Source organism: Manis javanica, chromosome 3 (assembly GCF_040802235.1).
Source record: "Manis javanica isolate MJ-LG chromosome 3, MJ_LKY, whole genome shotgun sequence".
Classification (NCBI taxonomy): Eukaryota; Metazoa; Chordata; class Mammalia; order Pholidota; family Manidae; genus Manis; species Manis javanica.
The window spans coordinates 131922548-131941864 of NC_133158.1; the positions used below are offsets into that span (position 1 = coordinate 131922548).

Sequence of the window (19317 nt, forward strand, 5' to 3'; positions counted from 1 at the left end):
TTGTTTCTATCAGCTCTTGTAGATAGTCAATTTTGACATGAAACCAATAAAGCTCAACATTTGCTCAATTTTGTGAAATAACTCAAAACTTACTACTATATTAATGGTAGAACTGTTTTATGAAAATCTATGGCTATTATAAACCTGTTTATTTATTATTAAAATCTTCCAAATAATTTAAAATACAACTCTCTATTTTACCTAATTTTTTTTTGTTTAGCAAGAGTGAAAAACATTAACCAAATCTAAATAAATAAAATGTTTAAGAAAGTCTGAAACCCTATTTTCCTAGTGTCATGACATAAAAGACACTGTGAATAGGACAGGATTTATTTTTTCACTGAAACATCCAGCCCAGAGCAGTGTGTGAAATAGTTATATATTCTTGACTAACAAATGTTCTATCTGCAAAATCAATGGGTGCTACTTATTGAGGTAATTTAATTTTTTCAGAAATGTAGTATCAGGAAGCATAATAAGAGCTTCTATATATTGTTCAATGGGCAGAAAATAGAGAAAAGTGAAGTCCAGTTTGTTAGTAATAAAAGGGATACAAAACCTTTTTCCTGATACACATAGAAGTAGCTTGCCTAGTTCCCTTCTGCTACATTTATTCTGTAATAGTATGAAACAAGGCCCTCAAATGGTAAAGCTTTTTAATAAGTGAGAATCATACCAAGATTTGTAAGTGAATCACACCAAGAAAATTATTCTACTGCTACTTATTAGCTATGCATTCCTTGGTAAGCATCTCATCTTCTGTAAATTTCTGTTTCCTCATCTGGAAATGCTAATGTAATGCCTACTTCATTACAAAAATTAACAAAAGCTGATGAAGTTCTGTTAGTAAGAACTAACAAACTCCCCACCCCCCAAAAAACAAAAACAATCACTTAACACAGTGGCTAGCATGTATTACATGCTTTAGAAATTATTTTGAAGCACAGCCATAGACATATGTACTTCCTGATCTGTATTCAGTTCACTTTTTAAAGCTACCTGAAAGCAGGAACTCAATAACACACTGTGGTTCTCAACTCTCAACACACATCAGATTCATAAGTAAAATGAACTGTATTGCCCTGTGCCCTCACAGTTCTCTATTGCCCACTCTCTTACTGAGTCAGTCACCAGCTTTGGTCTCAGTGCCGCTCCACAGCTAGAACAAATACTGTCCCTGCTCTGAGGAAATGTAAAAGGCTGCGGGTCAGGATGTTGGGCAGCATCCAGTCAGCCCCACTGCCAGTCAGGTTCTAGGCTCAAACCTCCTCACGTAGCTGCACTGCCACCTCATAGGGGCACCATCATCTAGGTAGGGCTATGCCAGTGATGAGCATATGCAGCCACTATACTTGATGTGTACCCCTTAGAGCAGGGAAAAGATAAGAGTGATGGAAGGAACCGCCCTGGCAAAGGGGCAAGTCCTTTCAGGCTCCATTTCCCTTTGTTCTCTTTGGCAGACCTGAACCCAGAAACATAAAAATAATGAGCCTGGCTGCCGTCATGCATTAACAAAGGAAACACAGACATGCAGTAAGTGGTAGCTTTACCAGTTTATACTTCATTGGAGGGGATTTTTGTTGTTCTTTTTTTTTGTTTTGTTTTTTTTCTCCATATTTCAACTTGGGAGATTGTCCTTTGCCTCCCAGGCCTGAAAAGCAAGTTACACACTAATTTTAGTCCCTCTGCCAGCAGAAATAAACTAACAAGCCCACTATTGATTCTTAGCTAGAAAACATTTAAATGTGAAATCTGTGAAATATTATCCTGAATTATTTACATCTAAAAAGATGGATTTTTGGTCTAGCCAGAATAAGCTCAACAAAACTAGGTATCCATCTAAAATCAGTACTCTTATCTCTCCTGAGAATGCTTACATCTCTCGATGTTACATTTTTCCTTTTCCCCCATTTTGTAATATGACAATATATCGACCTCCTTATCTATGTAGATAAATATTGAATAATAAATAAATATGTATAATAAATGAGGATCTGGGTCCTACAGTCTCAAAACTGTAGCCAGATTCTCAAATCCTGCCCATCTGAGTACTTTGTTTCATGGGCACAGCACTTTCCAACAGTTGTAACATGAATGCCCTTAAGAGGTGTATGCATTCAAACTAAGGAACCATGAGGCCCTATCTTCCTACAGGCTACCCAGTCCCAGTTTACACTCTCGAGGTACTTAACTGGTTTTTGTTATGCTTTTGAGGTTGCTAAGCCTGAACCAGATACCTCTGAAAGCATGTACTACCTCCAAAGTGTTTCAGGAAAAAAGGACTTCATTGTTAAAAGATCCTCAGTTAACAAAACATGTACAGATGCAATTAAAAATGTAATTATTAAGGTTTCATTAATTTAATAAAAGCCCTGTTGTTGAGACATTGTGCTCATGCACTGTGGGGTATTCAATAGCTATTGCTGGCATAGACTTAGCATTCATAAACCAAGTTTTAAAAATAAATTATTTTTAAGCAATATCATACACTTTTAGTAGGAAACAATTGGAAACAATTCAGAAACATTGCATTTAAAACTTAGTTTAGATATTTAAATGTCGAAAAATTAGACTGTGCCAGACAGTCAAGTATAAAGAAATTCATGAATCTGGGTAAATCTATATAGAGGTCTTTTTATAATGTGAGTAGGAATACACCTAATAGTAAAGTATTAAAAAAAAAAGTTAAACATGACAATAGTGAGATTCTAGAATCTACAAAGTTCCAAAGAAGTAAAGGGCAAGCTGAGTAACTTGTTAGTCCTTTTCTATTTTATGTAAAGCTAATATTTTCTATTGTATCTTTCAGTATATTCATTTAAATTTTCTTAAATTATCAGATTACATATATATTCATTCATGAAATATTTGAAAAATCTATAATTAGTTTCATCTACTGAACATCAAATTTAATTAAAGATATGTCCACCACCAGTTTGGCATGGCATGAAAACAAAACTAACGTTAGATGGACAAAAATTTTAATTTTCAACATAGTTTTTTTGTTCTATCAGGTAGTTAATACCTTTAAAATCTATTGCATGGCCTTGGTTTCAAAAATAGTGCAGAAATACTGTATTACACACAGTTTTAAAAGCATAGACTCCACCTTTAAGTGGAGGCTAACATTTAAGTGTATATAATTCTAATACTTCCAATGTTTCTTATGCTTTTCTAGATAGATACATGTGTACAGTACACAGGGTTGGTTGTTGGTCCTGTCAGACAAATAAATACCTGGACTCCCCTAACTGGTACAAATACTCATGACTGTAGCTATGACTGTTTAGATTAGTTGATACGCTTTGCGTCTTCGACGCAAAACTACAATTCTCAATAATTACATGCCCTAAAAATATGTTAAAAAAGAAACAAGACCACATCACAGAAATCATATTAATGATAACCTTTTTTAAAAAACAAAATTAGTATACTGAATGATGCATTGGTTTTAACGTAAAAGTGTATTTTTTTCTACAAGTGTATATACTTTAAAATTAGTGTGTTACACTTATTATCATCACTGAGATATTTGTGCCATTATCTAATTGACATATCTGAAATATATTCAAATGCTTCATGTATAATCATTACTACCTGTAGGCCCAGATAAGGGGGCACCTACACCCTATAGTCTACAAGGCCTCACTAACTATGGCTCCCTGTCATCCTGACTTCCTCAGGCAACAAGGAGTTTGCAAGGCCAAACGGATGTGTCCACTTGCAGTTTGTAATACCTTTTCTAGACTATTCTCCAGGTATCTAAGACTGACATTTCCTGCTCTAATGGTCCTAAGCCCAGTCCAGGGCCCGTGCAGGCCTCTTTTCTGCTCCATCTTCCTGATGGTAGAATATTCTACTAGTATGTGTATTCCTAGAGCAGAAGGTTGGCCAAGACACAGCCTTCTGGGGCTAGGAGGTGCTGTTGAGGGGCTTGGGTATACGATTTACAGAGGTGAAATACAAACTCCCTTGAGGTGCAGCAATGAGCCTGGGGTGCATTAGGAAACAGAAGAGAGGTCTGCTCTTGAGCCAAGGTCTGACATGGAAGTCCAAGACTTGGAGAATTAATTCTAAATTCAAACCTGAGATTCTAGATCATTATGAAAGTATATTCCTCAAGGTAGGCCAGAAAAACATATTTAACAGCATGTTAACTTACTTGACAATTTTCAATCATTTGCCCATGCTCCACAAAATGTTAGGGGCAAGACTACATAAGGTTAGTACTCTTAATCTCAATGTAAAACTGATGATCAAAATATAATTTCTTATATAATTGCTAATATAAATTCCCTCTGACTGTAAGGAGCTTTCTTTACCTGCCATTGTTAATTAAAGCTGTGCTTTGTCACCTGTGATGATCCATGTATGAGAGTAAAAGTTGTTAATTTTTGAACCAATAACAAATTATGAAATGTAATTGCAAGGGCTATTTTATTTCTAAGGAGAGGTAGCAAAATCTCCTTAATATTCAACAATGATGAGGTAATTTGTGTTCCCGTATCCCCATCTCACAGTCCATTGGGTTTAGTATTGGCAGCAGGTATGCTGTAATTTTTCAGTTTCTTAATTATATTTAGCCATTAATTTAACTATTCAATCATACAGGAAAGAGAATATAATCCTACTGTTGAGTTGATTTTGCTTTCTGCTTTTACCAGACAATTTCTGATGGATGCATTTGGTCTGAACATTTACATCTGCAATCTTGTTAACCGTTCATGTACTTAAGATCACATCATTGGGTACATACTAGGAAAGGGGACTCAGTCTTATTTACTTTTTACTGACATAAAAAATACATCTGAGCTGTAATAATAATATTTGCATTTTTAGAAAAATGTACAAAGCACTTTTCAAATGATTATCTTGCTTATTCTTCACTAGTACTCTGTGAAGTATATTGTTATTACCTTCATTCCACAGATGAATTAAACATGAATTTAATTTATGACTTAAGTCATAAAAAATAAGGAACATCCCCAAAGTCACACAAGTGGCAGATTCACTGAACTCTAAATCCTACCCATGTTCTAGTCCAGAACACCATGTTTCTCAACATTCATACCTCTTGTGGCAAAGAGTGGAAATTCATAAGTACATAACTGACTTACTACCTTTCCCAAATCAATGAATACTGGCAGATCATAAAGTATATGTGAAGGATAAAAGATGAGTAAGACATAGTTCCTGAAACCAGGGAGCTTATCTACTAATACTGAAGCTGAGATACACCTAAGTCAACTTAAAGAGGATGAGTCCCAGTGGAGTACAAGGCACCATAGATGTTCTAAGGAGGAAGATAAACTTTCTGAAAAGAGCAATCAAAACAGCTATGACTCAGCAGGGACAGAGGAACATGAGCTCAGCTTCCCAGGATAAATCCAGGTAAACAGGGAGAAATCAAAGTTTCTAGGTAGACGAAACAGCATAAGCAACATCTTGCTATGAGAAAAAAAAATGTGTATGTAACTTTGCCTATATCAGTGTCTACTTCTATGTTTATAAATATATCTGTAACTCTATAACTATGTCTGTATCTACATCTATATCTATATGATCTATACCTATAGCTATAGGTAGATACCCATATCTATAGGTTTGATAATACCTGCTAAATCTGATTGCTAAAAAAAATGACCAACCCAATAATAACCAAGGGCAGCATATATAACCAGATATATTTTAACCTATCAGAGTAACACAGAACAAGGAGGATAGTTAAGGACAATGCTACTGAGGGCTGTCGACACCCAAATTTTGAACATTGATGGTAGGAGTGTAAAATAGTATTAGATGCGTGAATACCTTTGAGCCAGCAAATCTAATTCCAGGAACCTATGCTAAGGAGACCGCTGAACAAGTATGCAAAGATACATGAATAAGAACATTCATTATGGAGAAAAAAATGAGAACAATTCAAATTTTAATCATGTAGAAGTATTTAAGTAAATTAGAGTGAATATTTTTCTAAAGAGTGGTAGATGTATATGTATTAACAAATCTTCATTTTATTGTTAAGTGAAGAGAAGAAATGATGGAACAGTATATTAACTGTACCCAGTACATCTGCATTTAAGTCAATAAAGTATATTTATGTATGCATAAAAAGTACAAAAAGGTCTAAACCAAATCATAAACAATATTTATCTCTAAAAATAGGACTACAAGGTACTTTCAAATTCTATTGAACACTAAGAATGTTTGAATGTTTTTAAAGAGAGTGCAAACAATTTCTAGTTAATTATTTTAAATCTAATTATTATAAGTTGTGATAACTCATAACACATAATTCTCCCCAAACCCTACTGCATATAAGGGGTAAATTACCCAAATAATCCCAACCTTCTTTAGAATTTTTTTCCCTGGTTATATTTTATCTTCTAAAAATCACAAAACAGCATCAATACAAATGATTTTCACAAGCCCTATATAACTTGAATAAAAAAATATATTTTTTTTGTAGCCAAAATGTCCAAAACAGCATGGACAAGTTTAAAGGATTATGCCTTCCATGGAAAACACTCTCACATATAAGGAAAATAAAATGGACATATAGGCTAGGTTTTCTCCATGACAACAGAAAAATTATTCCATTCCTTTTTTAATGACAAAAAAGAAGTCATTATTTCAAATAAAACTTTTTACCTGCTAAGTTTATTCTTGGATTTTCTTTCTTTTTTTTCAGCTTCTCCATAAAAGGAAATGCTCCCCTCAAATAATCTTTCAACAATACTTTAATTAACTATTTTCTTATATAACTAAATCACTCTTAGGATTACAAAAATTCCAGGTATGCTTTAAAGCAACAATATGCATTTTTGCCTGTCTGAAATTCATTACCCAAAATGGTGTCTGCCATGTAATACAAAGGTATTTTCCCATTTCCTCCTTTTCCAAGGGGAGAATATTTTTTAAATTAAGAAAATTTTTAAAAATTTTATGGTTGCTATGAAAACATTTCCACAATGACCTAATTCTTTTTATCAAAAATGACAGGTTCACCTTGTTCCCCAACCAGTATAATTCATTGTAGATCCTGCAAATTTATATGAAATTTTTCAAACTTAGTTTCAGGTTTGCCACTAGATTTAGGGTCCAAATTCATCTAGCTTCTATTATTTCAGGTAAAAAAGAAATTTTCAAAAGATATTAGTTGAAAACTAATATTGATATGTACATGTATATGTCTAAGGTTGTCAGGGACCTTTTGGGGTTGATAATGCCTGACATCACAGATCTGAGTGAAGACGGATTGTCCATTGGAATAGTAAAAAGTTTATGCAAAGTAATTTTCCAGTAAAGAAAATTGTCAAAACTGAAAGTACCCTGACTGTTATTGATTATACTGTCACAGGAGTAGAGCTGCCTGAACATATGGTAACTGGCTAATATGTGAAGATACGGATAGGACAAAACACTGTTAACATCAATTCAAACGGAACGGTATTCACAGGGAGTTTACCGTCACTTGATGAAAGAGTTTTGGAAAAGTGAACACCAATCCATCACCACTATTTGACAAGTAACTCCCAGATGTCATATGGGTTATAAGGGCTTCTGAATATAGAAACAGTGAATGTCAACATCATCAGGTCATTAATAGTTAGCTCGTTGGGGCTGCATCAGGAAGAAAGTAAGCAGGCAAAGTGACCAAAATAATTCAGCAGAATTTTCCACCATTACATGAATTTCCCTCAAAAAAATATTTTTAACTTACAATTTAGATAATACTTCTATCAGATCTCAACAGTGGAGTCTCTGATTTGTTATATAAATTGAACTCTCTCAGAAGTGAGATGTGGATTGTTAGAACAGTTATGAGCACATTTGAAAAATGTCTTTATTATTTACCTCACTGAGCAACAAATTATTCCCAACTGACTATGGGAAGCAAATAAATTATTCTGGTTGAACAAATCCATACATACTAAGAGACTACACTTTAGCCAACTCTGACCATCCTTTTAAACAATGAAATCACTACATCACTTCAGAGAATGGATAAAGACTTATTCTTCCACAGTTCATCACATAATGGTTTGGGGAACACTGGCAGACATCAGAACACACTGCCATGTTTTGGTTACATAAAATATTCTTCTCTTTAGCTATGCCCCCGAAACCAATTTTCTGCATTGGCTAACAATTTCCCTGTGTTCTCTCAAGTGACTGAAACTTCTGCATGTACTACTATAGGTAAAAAATACAAAGGCAAGCAATAACCCAATATGTGTGTGATTTAAAGAACAGCTCTGCCACAACTTCTAATTGCTTTCAGAATCTGAATTGGCAAAACCATAAGACATCAACAAAAGGCTCTATGCAGGTAAGCCTATAAAACCTAATTATTTCTCACAAAGCAGACCATTCCATTTAAAATAAAAGAAAGCTATGAGCAATAAAGACCATGCCAATAACAATTAGTCTTCTGCACACATGATTAGACTCAGAAAGATAAAGAAGCCTCTAAATTTAATGAGGAATCCCATATTTCTGGCAGGGTTCAGTATTTCCTGCTAATTATATTGAAAGACCTTGTACTATTTTAAAGAACTCAGACTGCAGAGTATGACACTATCATCCTGGATTCACTGTAACATTTGTTTTATATTAAAATACACTTGAATGTATGAATTCAGGAGTGATATATATATATATACACACATATTTTGTGTGTGCTTTCTTAAAACCATTGTCTTCACCAACTATAACATTTACTAATATTTATGTAATTCATTATTTCATAGGACTTACAAAAAAACTTGGTAAGGTAGAGAATCCTATTTTGAGGAGAAATTCAAATGAATCAAAAGGTCCAAAGAGTAAATAAAACCTGTGTACAAAAGGAACTTACAGCAGGGAATCCCATCAGTTATTTACAAAATTAAAAAAAAAATTTTTTTTAATAAATGATGCAAAAGAATACACTCATCGGAACCCAGGAAACAGACTCTAACACAGAATTTCTGCACTAAATAGAATTTCCATGCTTCTTCTAAGTAGAAAAGATTTGTTCTTTCATATGGCTTTATACTAATTTGGCCCCATAAAAGGTATTTTCCTAGTAGGATGCAAATGTAACTTCAGTTAATATGAATGGAAGTTATCTACATACCACAGCTGTGTAAAAATACCAAAGTTGAAGTCATTGGTAGTGTTTAGCACATAAGTTATTTTAAAAACTTAAGTAACATAATGCCAAAAACTTCTAGATTTATAAACCACATAAAGAAAACACTATCTTTGCCATTAGAATGGGATGGTCAGGCAAGATTTCATTTTCTGTTGGATTGTATTTAATTTTTAAGTATTTACACTATTTGTGGAATAAAAGAGACTCCTATTGGCATTCAAGTAATATTGCTTGAAAAGAAAATCATTTTAACTTATTTCTGAATGTGTGGAATAGGAAACCAAGTAAAAACAATTTAAAGCCACAAGGAGGCAGAAGTCTTTTTTTATCCCGGACTTTACAATAGTGTCTCCATAGAAACTGATGGCATTGCAGTAAAGTGTCATCAACAAACCTGGACTTGCAAAATATGCACGAATATGTCTCCAAAGACATTGTAAGATGCATGTAGACATCCCTTCCCAAAGTAAAAAGTGATCTTTTTTTATCTTTGCAGATCAAGAACAACAGCTCAAAATCATAAGATGGTCTCTCGATACAACTAAATTATTTTCTGGCCATCACCTTATTCAAACACCATAGAGATTAATAAGAGGAATGTTCCTTGCATATTGTGACAGCAATATTGTGACTTCCATGCAGAATCGAGTGTCTTGCAAGTTATAATTACATTTGTTTATGTTTGCCTTCCTAAATAACAGGTACCAGGATGGCAGGGACCATGGCTAATCAGTTCCTGACAGCCTAGTCTGGAATTTAGCAGGAAATGTATAAATTCTTATTCTTAAGTGACTTCTCCCCAGCCTGATCCCCTCACCCTCCACCTACTTTTACTCCTACTCCTTATTATAACATTCAAAAACACTTCTTAACATTGACCTTTTGTAGGCAAATATTTTCATACCATGAAACAGAAGCAGCATAATAGAAAGTACATATCAGTGGTCTATGAGTCTTACTCAGTCCCAAGTTTAGTCTCATCTCGGTTGCCAGCTACCTACATTACCTTGAGCAGGTCATTACCTTCCTGGGACTTCAGTCATTCAAATGCAGTAGTCTTTTATCACTAAGATACATTCTACTTCTATTATGTGAAAAGAACAAACAGTATTGTTCAGGATTGTATCTGAATCACTGTGTTCCAATTTAAACCTCTTCAATTCTACATTCTAAACTTGAAAATTCAAAATTAGCAACTGTGTATTAGTTTCCTATGTGTATTAATTAGTTTCCTATTCACAAATCACCACAGTTTTAGTGACTTAAAATGCCACTTCTAGAGGTCAGAAGTCCAAAATCAGTCTCACTGGGCTAAATTAAGGCATCAGGAAGGGTGCATTTTTCCTGGAGGCTCTAGGAGAGCTGCTCCCTTGCCCTTTCCAGCTCCTCAAGGTCACCCTGGTTCCTGGCTACGGGCTGTTCACTCTGGCTCCGACTTCCCTGCTCAAATCTCCTCTGACCCTAACTATCTTACCTCCCTTATATGAGGATCCTTGTGATTACTTCCAGTCCCTCCAGACAATTCAGGATAATCTCTACACCTCAAATTACTTATATTAATCACATCTGCAATGCCTCTTTTGCCATTTAAGGTACCATACTTACAGATTAGAATGTGGAGATTTGGGGTGCAGGAGTGCAGGCCATTATTCAGACTATATGCTTCAGAAAAACTTCAGATAAACTTTAATGGGATTTTCTGGCACCTTTGTGAGGTATGGATTTAAAGATTTCTATTAGGCACTCCCAAATACATGCATTAGCACTCTACTCTGACTTCTCAATGATTGGCTTGGTCTGCCACAGTTTTTATTTAAAAATCTTTTGCATGCAGAAAATAAATGTGACAGAAATCTTTGGAAACTAGGTTAGACTCAGGTAATAGTTAATCATCGAAAACACAAATGCAGGTTTCTCATCAAAGAGGAGAAAACAGGCATTTCATTATGTACAGATGCCATGAAAATATGACAGAGGTTCTGCATTTAACACAAGAAACTCATTATAAGAACATAAATTGCTACTGTTCAGCTTTCTTCATACAGTCTTAATGATGGTGGAATTTATCTGTTTCTACCTGTAGAGTACAGAGTACCTTATAGTAATATGGAGGTCTGGGTATATCTTTTCTCACCTTGAAGAAGTCACTAACTAGGGTTCACATCTATAGCAAGGCAGTTTTCTGTAAGATTTAATTAAAATGAACTTATCTGGCTCTTTTGATTGCTTTTAAAATTATCTTGAATTTTTTCAAGAAATGGACATAATAAAAAGTAAGGAAATACAGCACTTCTACAGTAGTGATTAACATGAGTACATTTACAAGAATTTTTGTAGATACACAATTAACAATAATATTTTAGTATGTTTCCCAGGAGCCTGTGGTTGTTGGCATTTGGGAATACATTTCATTTTGCTGATTTACTCCATTGCCCATATCTTATCCAGTTATTTCCCAAAAGATGAATAACTAGCTGTACACAGTTTCATCCTTCAGATGGGGAGAATGTAAATTTGCTCAGTTCGGTGGGTGAATTAGCTCTTTTTAGCCACAAAGGTCCACTTAATAAAATATGCCCCAGTGCACTAGACATTGGGAGAGGAGAGCTCATTATTTGTGAGGCACTTCACAGTGTCTCTGTTAACCAGTCCTTGATTTCCTGCTGCTACTCCCATACCTCTCTACATTATTCTTCTCCCAAAACCTTAGGACATAAAATACTCTATCATAGTATAATTCCCATTTCCAATGATAAAACCAAGAAGTCAAGGCCACAGAGGCTACATGGAGACCCAGAACTGGAGACCAGGACTCAGATGTGGTCTTCAAACCTCCCATTCTGTTGCTTAGCGCACTGAGATGGCAAGTTTACATTTATATTCACTGCAAGAGCAATGTGTTTCAAATAATCTATGAGGAAGCAGAACAGTTTTTATTTTTGCCTGGAAAAATCAGGCCATCTGGCTGCCCTCATGACACATTTGAATAAGAATATCAGGTTGAAATTTAGGTCAAAGGAAACCAAGAGGAAAGAGCTTGAGGAGAGCAGGCTAACACACTTGCTGTCAGGTTGATTTTGGATTGTCCTAAAATTTATGAGTATACATCTTAAAACTATAGGTGACATTTAGCTTGGACTCTTTTACCTTGCATTCATGCTTGGTAAATCATCATAAAATTAGGCTTTGAAGTGAAAAAACAGATGAGGTAGATAGAACACAGAATAAAATTAAAATGGAGGTGATACCTACTTTTTAAATCTCTCCTTTCTCTTAGGAAAGTAAAGAAAAATGATCACTCATATTTAGGAAAAAACCGAAAACCAGGAGACATGACAAAAATTAATAATCAAGTTACACTGCTATTACAATGTGTAAACTGCCATAAAACTTTAAATCAAAGCCATACATATGTCTGCCCTAAGGTAAGGCTCTGTGGGTGTTTTTTTGGTGTTTTTTTGTTTTTAAATGAGCTATCTCATGTTTCCAAAGTAAAATCTCGTTTTTGGAAAGAAAACATATTTTGGTATCCACATCATTATCAGTTTTGATTACAGTCAGAATGAAAGTAGAAAGGCTAGACTGGAGCACATAAAAGCAAAAATAAAAACTGCTATGTTGCAGGTTACACTAGTTAAGTGTTTTACAAATTATGTAAGTCATTAATCAAAATAAAAGAAAATTTATATTAATTTTAGATTGATCTCCTTCAATTAATTATAAGAAGAATTGTGACAATTGATATAACAACCTATACTATTATTAAGCTAAACATATGTAAATCAGCGGAGGTAATTCTACAATCCCAGTTAGCTTCATTTTATAACTAATTCATCTAAAATTGTTATTTAGAACTGTATTAGCCAAGCATTTGTCTTAATTTTCTCAATTTGACACAATAGAACAATGAATAAATGTTCCTGAGATTGGCCACTGCAAGGATTTAATCATGGCTCATGGGTATGACTAAACAGATCAGTAATTTAAAAAATGGTTTGCTGTGATTAAGGGGGTAGAGGATCCTAGGCTTTTTTTTTTGTTAAGAACTCACCATTCTCTAATTGTAGAATGTCCCACATTTCTCTCCATTTCATCATTGGCTTTCTCCTAACTCCAAGGAGGCAAATAATGCCAACAGAGAACAAAGTGAGGCTTTTTGAAACTAATCACTCATTCATTTGGTCAGAATTTCAGATTTTTTTTTTCTGTAATGCAGGAAAAGTTTACTTAGTAAAAATCTTGCTCTTTGAGGACATATTCCTTTTGTATGCTCCACAGGGCATGGTACAGAATAAGATACATACTGAGAACTAAATAAATGCAGTAGCCAATTGAATCTGAGAAGCAACTATCATTTTAACGCATTTGCCAGTGGGTGAAGCCTTACAAATCAAATGAGTATATGATTGTTCTTCCATTAGAAAGTGTATGAATTCATTAGGTGACCGAAATCTGTTTAATAGAATGGTTTGGGAGTCTTTGTAGCTCATCAGCAGAAGAACAGGCATTGGGAAGAACACCTGAGCCCTGATTTAGTTTTCACTTGCATATGGGAAAAAACAAATCTTTCATTTGATAATTCAGTATTACAATATGATGCCTTTCTTTCCTCAATTTCCATTTCTTGGGGGAAAATCACCACCACCATTATCATCATATAGCATTTATTGTCTAATGGTTGCAGAATAGATTACAAACTTCACAAATCAGCTATCTTCTGCAACAAAGCAATGATTCTCCTAAGGACTATGGACCTGGTATACCAAAACATGAGAAAGTAGATAGTTCTTAAGCTATCTAGAAATGAAACATACAGAAAGAAATACTTCTCACGTACGCCTCATCTTAATGCTTTTAGTCCACTGGTTACCAGGCAGAGCACTAGAGCACACATTTAAAAAATGGCCCCAGTAATTTGTAAAAATTAACATGCCACTGAAAGGTGAGGGACTTATGCTCTAATCAGAGACAGTTTCACTTATAAGGGAGAACTAGAATGAAAACTGGATTGAAAGTCTTTCTCCCTCTCTGTTTCTCTAACAAACAATGCAGATATTTGCATGTTGCTCTCTTAATATTATTTAAAATTTTTACAAAATCAGAGAATAAAAGGTAAAAATGGCCACTAATTCATTTATAATCACCTCTATGATCACTAACCTATATGAAAACGTGCTAAATGCTCTGCACGCATTACTTAATTCTCATAAAATATCTTATGAAGTAAACACTATTATTATCTCTATTTCCTCTTTCAACAGGTGTAGAAACCTAGGCTTAGAAAAGTAAGATAACTCACTGAGGATACATAGGCCTAGAAATGCAGACAAGACAAACAAACAAACAAAACAACTGGAGCCCTACTTGTGGCCCACTCCAAACCTATGCTTCTTTACACAGTGCCACGTCAACTCTGATCAGGTTTTTCTATGATTATCTATGAAATTGTACTGTAACTAAAATAATGTTAGTGATAAAAACATGTTAGCAAAACATGTTGTATGTTAGCATAAAAACTGGACAGAAACATTTAGCTTTCACTATAGTCAAAATTAATACAGCAATATGACTTATCATATTTTTAAAAAAATTATATGAGAAGAGTGACACTGGTAATTACAGCCAGGTACCTACTTTGGCTTATTCTATGGCTATAGAAAACTGTCCATTTTCAGGAGAGACCTCTTTTTCTTTTTTAAATGTATGCAATTTGTACTTGTCAATTATAACATAATAAAGATGGAAGAAATAAAATATATGCTTATATATGAATAGCTGAGATCTATGGCCATTTTATATGACTACAGAACCAAAAATATATTTATTTTTGCTATTTTTTTAAATTTTTAAATAAACTTGCATTTATTTAAGCAATACCTTACAATGTCCTAAAATATCTCTTATGTCAGAAAAATAAAGCAAAACATTGACTAATTGTTCCTATTGCCTGTTTGTTCCATGTAGACCATATTAAGTTGAGAGAAATTCAGAATTAAAAAAATTTTAGTTGATTAGCTGGCAAACAAATGGGTCATAAATATGGGATGAAAAACAGCTGTTTTTTCTGGATATGGGGTAGGCCAGTGGTTCTCAGCCATGCACTCATTTTGTATAATCAGTTGTTGGAGGGAGGCAACATTAAAAGTTCACATCAAAGCTTGCAAAACTTCTATCAACAATTTTTTTCAAAAAAAATCCATGACATTTTTTCTGTTTCAATATAAAGATTAGGGGCAAACATATTCCAAATGAAGTTAAGAAAATGCTTCAACTAGATATCATCATAGGCCTTTAATTTCAGCTTTGAAAGAAACAGTGAGAAAAGCTTATACATTATTCTCTTTGGAACTTTAGTGAAAGTCCTGTTCAGGAGTGCACTGAGGTCAAGCCCCTGTTGTTCATTTCCATAGCTAAGTGAGTCACACCAGCTCAGGGGTCCACGATGCAGCAGACACAATCAGGCAAAGAGAAGAAATAGTGAGGTTAACACTTGCTTTGGAATCTAGGATTTACTATATTGTTGCCTTCAAAAGAGGCAAAGTACAATCATATCCTGAGAGGAGGGCTATGCCTAATTTTGGCAAACATGGTATCAATTCCATTTGATGGAATAGAAACATCTCCCAAATTATAATGTGACCCTCTCAAAATCAATGCAATGGTTTACTTATACTTAAAATTTGAATATGGTTTGGTCACAGTTCATAATCAGAACTACATATATGCCATTTTATATGTATGCTTTTATTTCAAGAAATAGCTAAATTATCATTACACTTTAAAACAGCATAATTATTTTCAGGGTTATAAACCACACTGTGCCTCAGATTACATGGGTTCCTGTTGAGATTAATTTGACCAAGTCATTTTATTTATTTTCCTTGTTTCCTTTCAACTTGCAAATGTTTCTTTCTGCTTCAATACTTAGTTTATGAAGGTGATTTTAAACTATGCTATCTTTGTTTCCCAGGAAAGCAGTTAGGAAGGTCTAAATAATATGATATAGAGGATGTTTATACATAGCTCATGGTACATACACTTGTTCTGAGTTAAAGAACTTATGACACAAGGTTATTGAATGAAGAAATAACTGTAGACACTTAGTATTCCTTCTATACATCTTAGTTGTTTTATCAATTAATATTCATGGTTAAATTTCTTAAATTTCATAAGTAAATTACTTAAATTATTTTAAATGAGACCCATCTTTTTTCTTCACAAGAAACATATTCTTATCTCGCAAAATACTTAAACACACTACTCTGTTTGGGTGTTTGCCCCATAACGAATCTGCAGAACTCTTCATAGGTGAATAAAGACTATCATATAATCATGGAAATGTAGTAATTCATAATTTCTTATATAAGTAGGGAAACATTTCTATGTGGCTGAAACTCATAAGAAACAAGGAAACAAGTTTAACTGGAGTTCTTTGCATTGTCTACAGGCCATATTATTCTAAGGTAAAGGAAAAGGAAGAGAAAGTGAAGAAAAGAACTAAAAAGTATAGCAAACAGAGTTGTTTATCCAGCACTCTCTTCTGTCTTCTAGAAACTTCAGTGTACTCCCTCCTCATAGACAGTTGCCACCTAGATTTTCACCTTAGTTCAAACTGAATCCATTTTGGGACCACAGATGGTTGTTTTAGCCAGGCAGGGGTCACTAGAAGTCCTCTCCCTAGACTTAAAGAGCGTGAGACTAGGAAGACTTGAGTGGTAGCACAGCCATTTTCCCAGGATAAGAGAAATTAGAGTGCCTCAGGTAGGCATTGAAGTCAAGAATCAAAAGACAAAAGATCAAGAGCTGCTGCTAGCCCTTAAATTCTGGGTTGTGGTTATTTCTGAGGATCAGTTGTCCCTGTCTCATGCTACTTTTACTGTTCCATCTTTTCTTGAAATGTGTAATTTAATAAATTTCTATTTTTTTGAACTGAGTTTCTTTATAGGCACCATAAAGAATTGTAAATAAGTGGTTCCTACATATTGCATATCTCAACATATGCTGGGCAATGTGCCACGCACTTTACAAACTTTCTAACACTCACAGACATCCTATGATACAGGTGTTACTCTCTGTATTGTATGTAGAGAAACTTAGTAAGTCAGAGAGAATAATTTGCTCAAGGGTTCACTACAAGAAGTGATGAGGACAAGGCTGAATTGTGCTTGCAGATATGCTTCCTGTATTAGTGGCTTGGAGAAAAGTGTATCGACCACTAGCATGTCAGATTAAAACACAAAAACAAAAACAAAATTTCACAGAGGTAGAATACAAGGGAAAATAGCACCGGAAAATAGTAGGATCAAAAGATTCAAATACAACGCTGTTTGCCACTAAGATTTTATCAGTAACTCAGAACAAAATGGGTAGTAATAAAAGCCCAAGTATGACTGTATCCCCATGCAGCTCTGCATCAAGGAGGATTTTGTGGCTCAGTCTTGGAACCTAACCACCATTTCCTACATAAAAATGTTTTATATTTTCAAGCTATTGACTAACAAGTAAATGTTAGAACACAACTCCTTTGAAACTTGGGTACTATTAATACTGTTCAGTTTGATAGAATATATGAAATTACAGAATCATGTTTTCTAAAGAACTTCTAGGTATTGAAGGCACATATTCTCTTTTTCTGCTGGAAAAGTAATTTATCTTGAAATGTATTATTTATCGACAATTTTAATTAGGCCATAAAATGTACAATTTTTGAAAAATTTACTAATTAAAAAAATAAGAAGGCTTGATTATAAGGCTTGACATATGTAGCTAACAGACTGGGAGTCTCAAATAACAAGGCTACAAATCTTAATACCATTGCTAAAAATGTGAGGACAAATTAAGATATATGTGTGCATATTACATATATATACATACATAGTTTATTAGTAAAATCTGATAAATCTGGACATTTTCAACATCTCAGTTGCCTGTCTATAATTCAGTCAAGGGCTTTTAGTGGAATGTATTTCTATTCTCCACTTTTGAAATTAATTTTTTGTTAGTATTCTTTAAAATAATGTTTTGTGAGGATGATGCTGCATGTGTGTTGTATCATAACCAATAAAAGGCAACCCTCAATTGCACATATGAGTAAACTTCCAATCAAGAACATTACATAGACATGTTATAGGTTATTAATCTTACTTCTTAATTTATAATCAAGACTGGAATCTACCAGGCAGTAATATTTTTAAAGGGTGTCTATGTAAAAATGGCAGGTTTTCACTCTAGATACCAGAAAATATGCACAAAAGCCTGTCCTATTTATCCAACCATACACTCTGACAAAACAGAAGCTTATGCAATGTTGCCTCTTTTTTGCAGCACAAGAGAATATGATAGCAAAATATGTATTGATGAATTAATTCATACTTAAGTTTAGTTGAAGCCTTCAATAATGCACCCATCAAGGTGTCCCAAATGAAGCAATGACAAGACTTTAATTGGGACCTTGTCATTATTGTTCACAAGCTTTCAGCACCTTACCTAACATCCAAGTGTCTAAACCATTTTCAGTTTGTTTGGTGCTGCTACATTATATTACGTTTTATTTGGTAGTTCATCTTGTTTAATCTTGTCCTACCCTGCCCACAAGGGGTCACTGACTTAAAAATATAGAAGAATAAATATAATGCACAATTGATCTTATTTAATTCAGAATACAAATTGAAAAACCCCTGAGTTTCACAGCAGTTCCAACTGGCAGTAACCAAAATCATTAATAGTGTTGGTTAGTCTCATAGCACTCTATAATATTTTAGGATTCAGTGTCCTCTCTATTCTCCTCATGCTTACCAAGTACTGTTTTCTTCCTATTATTTTCCTATATTTTTCTATCATAGCCAGTGTGTTGTCCTTAAAGTGTGTTCTCTCATACTTTCTCTACAAATTTCATCCTGCAGCATGGATTAATCTAATATCTTTATATTAGTTTTCTAATTACTTTAATCTTGTCCTCCAATCCAGTACCTCCAACAGTCTCTAAAAACATTTGCTGTGAATATCCCAGAAATCCAAAATAAATTCAAGAAAAGCCTTTTGGTAAATTCACCTTTTGTCTTCATTCCTCCAAACCACATTTTCCTATTATTTTTTGTTCATTGTTTTCCATGCTATCTTCTCCACCCAAACTTTATTTGTGATTCTGTCCCACACTAGAGGGAAAATAATCTGTACTT

General features: G+C 34.1%; 1 protein-coding gene across 11 annotated transcripts in view; it reads right to left on the reverse strand.

The window, feature by feature from the left end:
• The window catches only part of NLGN1 (neuroligin 1), an 844928-nt gene that overhangs the window by 542872 nt on the left and 282739 nt on the right, over positions 1-19317 (reverse strand). The window lies entirely within an intron of this gene.